Below are 9,186 nucleotides of genomic sequence, written 5' to 3'. Positions count from 1 at the left end.
TTGAACACTCCCAGAGCAGTGGAAAGATTGAATTGCTAGTGCTGTCATATGTGCATTCTGTGTTAAATATTCTCTGTGTGCACCCCTTCTACCTGAGGCCTGACAAATCACACTAAGCTACTTAAAATACTTGACTTGTTCTAAACTATGCCCATTTAGTGACCATTTCTGGATCTTTGGTCTCTTCACAAAAACCTATATCTTGCTTTTAGTATAATTTATTTCTAAAGACTGCTTGTTAAAATAGCTGGCAAGAGATATAAAGCTCTTCTTAAGCCTATTGACGTTTGCGAGAGAATGACAGTGTTATCCACACAGAGAAAGTATGGCAAGATGTTTATTAGCTAATTTGAGTGGATGATGGCCTAAGTGTCTACATGAGAAATGAGAGAATTGATGTAAAAATTAAATAACGGAGCAGGATACAGCCCTGCCTGACTCCCCTGAATGTTGGTATCTCCTTGGTGAGATGTCCCTGCACGCTACTATGTACCCTTAAGCAAGAATTTTTGTGCAGTTTAAACATCAAAAGAAGTAGACAATAGTCAGCTGTTGACATTAGTAGCTGTCAAAGTTTTTCTCTGGAGATCAGATTAAAAGCAGATCTAAAGTCAACAAATACTGCATATAAGTATAGTATTTAGATTGTATGTGAAGGAGCATTTCAGAAGAACTCCGCATGTGGTTATGAGAAGCGGAATGGTGTATTGAGAGGGGGAGTCAGATGTGAGCATGCATTAGTCCCTAATTGTGGGTGGGTGGCACCAGCTTAGATGTATTATCTGAACTGACCTATTGTAAATTCAGATATCCAGAAATTCCAGATTACGCATATTTAGACAGATGGACCTTTTTACTTTATTCTCCTTGTGATGAGTTTCTGTGACTGGTTTTCATACATCTGGTTTTCTGTTAAAGTGACACATTGTTATAACTACTTTGCTTCTGCTTGGGAAGAGTATATGTAAAAAATCACTGTTTGGAAATTGATCAGCTATGGCCATGTTCTCACAACCCACACAATTGTAGTTAAAGTGCTAACAATGATTGGCAAGCTGAGCACACTCCCACAGAGTATAACATGAGAATCCACACTTTAGTGCCAATCATAGTCCTGCCGCCAGGGTTAACAAGGATTCAACTATGATTGGTAGCTTAAAAGCAAATCGTAGTTAGCAATCATAGTTTAATCTTAGTTAGCTGTGGTGGCAGAACTATGACTGGGGCTAAAGTGCAGGTTCTCATTTCATGCTCGCCAATCATAATTAACTCTTTAACTTTATGTGGGTTGGGAGAACCCAGCCTATATGATACAAGCTACACAAATATCAGATGTGAACAAATAGATATGAAAGGAAAGTGAGGAACAGAAGGCTGAGGTTCACACTACACTTGATAGTGGCAGACCAGTGTCTAACGGCTCAAATGCTAGGAAGTTCATGGGCTCCCAATAATCACAGATGAGGTATGGTGTGTGTGTGTGTGTGTGTGTGTGTGTGTGTGTGTGTGTGTGTGTGTGTGTGAGAGAGAGAGAGAGAGAGAGAGAGAGAGAATATTTATGCCCATATGTTTTCCCTTGCACAGCTCATAACAGTAGTTTTGGGAAGGAATTGTTTATGTCAAGGAACTGGTGCAGGGGCAAAGAATTAGATCATACCTCCTCCCATACCACAGTCCTGAATCAAACTGCAACCCTTCTCCACAAGCTGCCACTTCCATCTGAAAAGGAAAGAGAAGCCAATAAACTCCTGTGTCATGCTGAGTTTGACTCTTATTTGTCTCTTTAAATACTAATAGTTTATAAATGGGGACCATATTCTTTCAAAATACCCCATATCCCACTTGCTTTCTCTTATTCATACATATGATACAATGACGAATATTTATGATATTTATCATATTGTATATAAATATTTGTTGTCGTGTTGTATATATAATCAATAATGTGTTGGTATTTCAGTCATTATCCAGCACTGATTTAACAATTCTGCTGTGGAAGGCACTATAAAGCTGCAAGAGGTATTAGTTACTAAGGTTTCTGCAGTTCTTACAAGATTCCAAATGAATTGAAATAGATTGCTTTGTTGGAACAATCACTTAACTGCCTTAACAGCATACCAAAAGGGTTCAAAGGAATCCTATTAGAAAATAGCCCTCTTCAAATGTTATGGCTCAATGGATAGCCAGCACATGAGAGGGACAAATGGGAGCCCATCAACTAGCTACATCCCCTGCACCAACGTGCTCCTTGACCACCTACCCCTGGTCCTCCATGTGATCAGCTCTTGCCTGCAGAAGTTAGCACTGAATGCAGGACAAGTTTTCCCCTATGTGTTAGGACCCCAGAAGGCCAGGGTTCAGGACACCAGAAGAAACTCTCCACATATTCTGAACTGTTGAGAAGTGCTGGATGTGGGGAGGTCTGGCGAGGCATGGCTAATGGCAATAGAGCATGGTGGGACATGGGTGGCTTGTTGGAGAGCACCCCCATTCACCTCTTGGCTCTCTACAGAGCTATAGCATATGAAGAGAGCTACAATGAATTTCATTTCAGCTATGATTTCCCCCCAAAGAAACATTTTAGACAGTCCCATGAAATGCAAAAGAAGTTGGCTTTATAATGACCACATATCCAGCTTCTTTCCTGTGTGTTTTATAAATCTTGTTTGATTTCTGTGGGGTTAGATACCAACAGTATAGTACTCTATAATATTATACTTTATATTGTTACATGTGGGTGTGACAGGACCCCGTGGAGAAATCTTAATGCAAGCTGATTCTATTATAGATAATCTACATTTACTTACTTACTTACTTACTTATTACATTTATATACCACCCCATCCAAACGGTTCTGGGCAGTGAACAGCAACAAAAATAAAACCCATGAATCAATCCTTTAAAAACAATCATTACAGAGCAATTTTAAGACCATATAAAACCATTATATGGTTTAAACCATTAAAACAATTTAAACCATTAAAACAATTTAAACCATTAAAACAATTTTAAAATTCTGGAAGGCCAGGCCAAATAGAAAGGTTTTAAGGGTTCTCCTGAAGACCAACAATGAACTCAAACTACAGATTTTTGCTGGAAGTGCATTCCATAGCCCAGGAGCAGCTACAGAGAAGACCCCCTGAGTCGCCATCAGACTACCAGTGGTAACTGGAGATGGACCTCCTCAGATCACCTTAATGTGCAGTGGGGATCATGTAGAAGAAGGCCCTCTCTAAGGTAACCTGGACCTAAGCCGTTCAGGGCTTTAAAGGTAATAACCAGCACTTTGTATTTTGCCTGGAAACCTATCAGCAGCCAGTGCAACTGTTTTAAAACAGGCATAATATGGTCTTTCCAGGTTACCCACAGAGACCAGTCTGGCTGCTGCATTTTGAACTAATTGATGTTTCCGAATCCAAACAACATATGAAGGCAGCCATATGTAGAGTACATTGCAACAGTCAAGCTTGAGGGTTACCAGCTGATGCACCACAGTTTTGGGGTCATCCACTTCAAGGAATGGACGCAGCTGTCAAATAGCCAAAGCTGGTAGAAAGCACTTCTGGCCATAGCATCCACCGGAGATATCAGGGTAAGGCCTGGATCCAGGAGTACCACCAAGCTGTGTACCTCCTCATTTCAGGGGAGTGTAGCCCCATCCATTATACGACTCATCTCTCAAATTCTGAACCCGTACAATGAGTACCTCTGTCTTGCTTGTATTCAGTTTCAATTTGTTATCCCTCATCCAGCCCATTACTGCCTGTAGGCAGGCATTTAGGGAATGAATGCCATTTCATTATGATGGGATGACAAGGAGAAATAGATTTGGGTGTCATCAGCATACTGATAACACCCTGCAACAAATCTCCTGATGACTTCACCCAGCAGTTTCATGTAGATATTAAAAAGCATTTATGACAGAATGGAGCCCTAAGGGACTCCATGTAACAGCTCCTGTTTTGAGGAGCAACTGTCACCAAGTTCCACCATCTGGAATCTACCTGAGAGATAGGAGAGGAACCACTGCAAAGCAGTTCCCCCTATCCCCCATATGTGTTTAAAGTTAGTATAAAGTGATTTATTTAAGCATGATAAATGCTGGCATATATTTGAAGGAAGTCCCCTAATGACTTTTATTTAAAATAAATTATTCAAAGTCAGCCAACTCTCTTTCAAAGTGCCATCCCTCAGATTTATTGAAATAGAATCTTTTAATTTAAAATACTGAAACCACTGCAGGTTTTCATTCTTTATTTGATCTTTAATTTGATTGTATGATAGACACTTACCATCTTGAATTAAACTTTTGAAACTTGTAAGATCATATTTAATCCAATTCTGTGGCCTCTGACCAAGGGAAAAATGTTCATTATAAGTAAAAGATAATGATAGGGGAGGTTTTATTCTGTTTTTAATTACTCCCATGCATCTAATGTTGAAACCATGCATACCGTTTATTATTAAAATCAGGCCAGATATAGGAATATAAGAGTTGTGTTGAATCAGACCAAAAGTACATCTAGTCCTGCATCCTGTTGTGGCAAGCCATTGTCTCTGGGAAGTCTACAGAAGCAGGGTGGAGACCAGTAGCCATCTTAAGCTGTTGCATCCCAAAAACTGGTTTTATTCGGTGATATAGTGCCTCTGAACATGGAGGTTCCATGTAGCCATCATAACTACTAGCGGCATCTGGAGATATTACTCTCCAGATGCTGCTAGTAGACTCTCTCGATGACCTTAATGTGTGGTGGGGATCATGCAGAAGAAGTTGCTCTCCCAGTCCTAAGCCATTTAGGGCTTTAAAGGTAATTACCATAATAAAGCAGAGATGGCTAACCTGAGGCTCTATACTGTTGTTGGACTACAGCTCCCATCATCCCCAATCACAACGGCCAGTAGCAAGGATTATGAGAGTTGTGGAGGACCTCAGGTTGGCCAACCATACTATAAGTATGGCAAGAAAGACTACATAGAGTCTGTCTGTCTGTCTGTCTGTCTGTCTGTGTAGATGTAGGCATCCTTGTCAGCTAATACAGATGACCTTTTTGATTCCACCCCCCTTCCTATTCTTTGGAATAATCAGAAGGATTTTTTAAAAAGCCGATCTTCCTTGAAAATACCAAAGCTCTTCTCATGATTGGTGAAAAGAGCTTCTTCCGGGTCTGTGGGGAGAGTGGGCTTAGCCCGCTCTCCCTGCAGATGATCAAAAGGCAGCCCTGGGTGGCCAAATCGGCTGCCCACATGACTGCTGGCTCCGTCACAGAGCTGGTGGGTGTGCCGGGAATTGGGGGCCACATGGCCCCCGGAAGTTCCAGGATGCTCCATGCAAGTGCACAGAAGTTCCAGCATGTCCTGCGTGAGTGCGTGGGGCATCCTGGAGAGACCCCCAAGCCCAGGAGGCTGCAAGCAGCCTCCTGGTCAGGGGTCTACTCATGTGTTGCTGTGCGCCACAGCAACACATGAGCAACACGCCATGGCAACTCACGAGTAGACTCCTGACTGGGAGGCTCAAAAGCAGGGGGTCTCTCCAGCATGCCCTGCGCACTCGCACAGGGCATGCTGGAACTTCCGGGAGCTGCACGGCCCCCGATCGCCCCAACCCCCGCTGGCTCTATAATGGCTCCAATGCCGGCTCCAACTCAGACTGACTGCTCACTAACCTTCCCTAGGCGGGTCTCCTTGATCACAAGATCCGCCTCATAGTTAAAAATCCAGACCATGGTTTCAGCCTTCAAAGATACACCAGGCAAACCATGGTTTAGTGCTATTTGTCTGCTTCCACAGTTTCCATCTTCTCAGCATTTCACTTCACAAGTTCTTAAATCCAGTTCTGTCTGCATGGTGCAGCAGTGTCCTGAAGTGGACCAACTGACATAAATGTAGTTTGTCAGTGTGAATTAAGACGTAATGGAAACCCACAGTTAGTGCAAACTTCTGCAACCATGGCTTGGTGTCCTGGCTTGGCAGCTCCTCTTACAGACATAATGACAAACCATGGTTTGGTTTTACATCTGAATGCAGCCATAGAGCCCTTTCTTATAATCAATGAGAAAGGGCAAGAGGGCTGGCAGGGAGGAAGCCTTGAAATGCTTACCTCCATGCAGACAATCAAGGAGGCTATTCACACGATGGGGCAAAATCGGGCTAGTGGAGGCTAGCCTGATTTCGCCTCTCGTGTGAACCACCAGGCTCGGCTGCGAGCCCAGTGGTTCCTAGGTGGGTAACCCACCTAAGTACCCCTGCCCTAAAACCAGGTTTGCGGAGTGAGTGCTCCACAAACCTGGTTTTACAGATTGTGGACCGGGTCTCACGATCAGTGAGACCCGGTTTTTACTAGTGAGTGGGAAGAGCGGGCTAAGCCCGCTCTCGCCGCTCACGAGCAGGCAAGGAGCCCTGGGCGACTGGATTGGCTGCCCACATGATGGCCAGCTCCGTGACGGAGCCAGCAGGGGGTGGGGGGAGCGGCAGCCGCACGGTCTTCGCAAGCCCCAGTATGCCCTGTGTGAGCACGCAGGGCATACTGGGGAGACCCCCAAGCCAGGAGGTGGCTTTTTGCCTCCCGGCTGGGGGTCTACTCATCAGTAGGTGCGGCGCGAAGCCACACCGCAGCTACTAACAAGCCTAAAAAGCAGGTTTGCTGGTGTGCTCGCTCCGCTGGGTTACCGCTGGGTAACTCCGCTGGGTTACCCGCTCAAGAACCACTGGGCTCAGCTGCGAGCCCGATGGTTCTTACGACCAACAAAAATCAGGCTAGGCTCTCCTAGCCCGATTTTTGTTGTTCGTGAGAATCGCCCCTGTGAGTAGCTGCACCACGGCTACTCACGAGTAGACCCCTGGTGGGGAGGCAAAAGGCTGCCTCCCGGCTCCGGGGGTCTCCCCAGTATGCCCTGCGTGCAGTATGCCCTGGGCTTCTTCCAGGGGCCGCGCACCCCCCGAGCTCCCCTGCCCCCGCCAGCTCCATCACAGAGCCGGCAATCCTGTGGGCAGCCTATCCGGCCACCCAGGGCTCCCTCCCTGCTCATGCGTGGGGAGAGCAGGCTTAGCCCGCTCTCCCCGTGCACCCTCCAAAACTGGGTCTCACTGATCGTGAGACCTGGCTCAAGGGCTCCTTCTTGTCCGGGCAGATTTCCCTCCCAGACGATTGCTGGTTACTGCTATCACTGTGAAGGGTCAGGGTGCTGGAACATGATGCTCCACCCCCAGAACTCCCACTATGCACTGCGTGAGTGCACAATGCATTATGGGTATCCCCCCTCCCCAACCCAAAGCCGAATGGGAGCCCCACAGTCTTCTAGCCCCAGCTGCTTGCACCAGGGCTCTAAGATCAGGAAAATGGGGTTAATTGAGCAGTTGTTTGTTTGTTTGTCTGTCTATTTATTACATTTATAAACCACCCCATCCAGAGGCTCTGGGGGGTGTACAACTAGTTTAAAAACGTAAGACAAACTTCGTTTAAAACACACTACTTAAAACAGTATAAAAACAATTTTAACACCATTTAAAACCAATTAGAATACTTAAAAACAATTTTAAAACATTGGATGGCCAGGCCAAACAAGAAAGTCTTGAGGGCTCTCTTAAAGGCCAACACCTGCTCTCCTAACCTAGTTTAGGAGGTGCCCAATCCCAGCAGTGCACATATGCAGGCAAAACTGGGCTGGGCTTCTTAGCAAGGTTTTGCCTCTGTGTGTGCATAGATTCATAGGTTTATTTACGGAACTGCTTTATTATTTAACGTGTCTCCTTCTCAGCCTAAATAGAAAGTGCAAGACATAAAACAAAGTGCAAAGTGCTGAAGCATTCTAATGTCTCAGGGTATTTATTGAAGCTCTTCTCACAATCGGTGAGAAGAGCTTCTGCCGGGTCGGTGGGGAGAACGTGCTGAGCCCTCCCCACAGATGATCAAAAGGCAGCCCTGGGTGGCCGGATCGGCTGCCCACATGACTATCGGCTCTGTCATGGAGCCAGCGGGGGCAATGGGGATTGGGGGCCACACAGCCCCCAGAAATTCCAGGATGCCCCACGCAAGTGTGTGGGGCATCCTGGAGAGACTCCCAGTCAGGGGTCTACCCATAGCAAGACACAAGCAAAAAAAAAAAGAAGAAGAAGAAGTTAATGGAGCTCTTGCTCCGTTAACCTCATTTAAGGGGAGGGGGAATTAGTTGGGCTAGCCACCTTGGGAGAGAGCCCGGTGGTTTTCACTATCCCTGGAAAGCGGGCTAAGTAGGGATTTGCAGACTGGTCCAGAGGTTTGGGGGTTCAAGGGTTTGGTCCGGAGGTTCGGGGTTTTGGGGGTTCAGAATCAAACCCAACCCCCCCCCCCCGAATCCACCGGACCGGAACCGAACCTCTGGAAAAGTCCGCAAATTTATTTTTATTTTTATTTTTAAAAATAAAATAAAAATACCTGTAGCCCCTTCAGGGGGCTTCCTGTAGGCCACGCACGGGGAGAGGGGTCGGCAAAGGTTCCCACTCCCCCCACCAGCCTCTGAAATCACCACCGCAGCTGGGTAAAAAGGCCTTTTTTCGGCCTGTTCGGGTCTTATAACTGCGTGTGGCAGCCATTTTGGCTGCTGCCGCGCATGCATAAATGGTCTCTGCGAGGTCTGGCATGGCCCACAGCCTCGCAGAGGTCATTTGCGCATGCACGGTGGACATTTTGGAAAAACAAGACCAGAGTGGGAGGTTAGATGGGGGCGGGACGGAACTTGGCCGACCTGGTTCGTGTTCAGTCCGGACTCGAACCCAACTGGGCCAGCTGGTTCAATGCACACCCCTAGGGCTAAGCTCCCTTAGCCCGCTTTCCAGGGATCATGAGAACAGCCTCTAGACCGGGTCTCACGATCAGTTTAGGGCACTGAGCGGGAAGCTCAAGCCCGCTCTCCCCGCTCATGAGTGGGCAGGGAGCCATGGGGGGCCGGATCGGCCACCCACACAATGGCCGGCTCCGAGATGGAGTTGGTGGGGGCTGGGGAGCTTGGGGGCCATGCAGCCCCAGCTCACGAGTGGGCAGGGAGCCCTGGGCGGCCGGATTGGCCGCCCACACGATGGCCGGCTCTGAGATGGAGCCGGAGGGGGCTCAGAAGCTCGGGGGCCGCCCCCGGAAGCCCCAGTGTGCCCTGCAGAACTGCATGGGGCATCCTGGAACTGCCAGGGGCCGCGTGGCCCCCGATCCCTGCAGCC

The sequence above is a fragment of the Hemicordylus capensis genome, chromosome 5 (genome assembly GCF_027244095.1).
Source record: "Hemicordylus capensis ecotype Gifberg chromosome 5, rHemCap1.1.pri, whole genome shotgun sequence".
NCBI lineage: Eukaryota > Metazoa > Chordata > Lepidosauria > Squamata > Cordylidae > Hemicordylus > Hemicordylus capensis.
Note: the sequence above shows the minus strand (reverse complement) of the source record.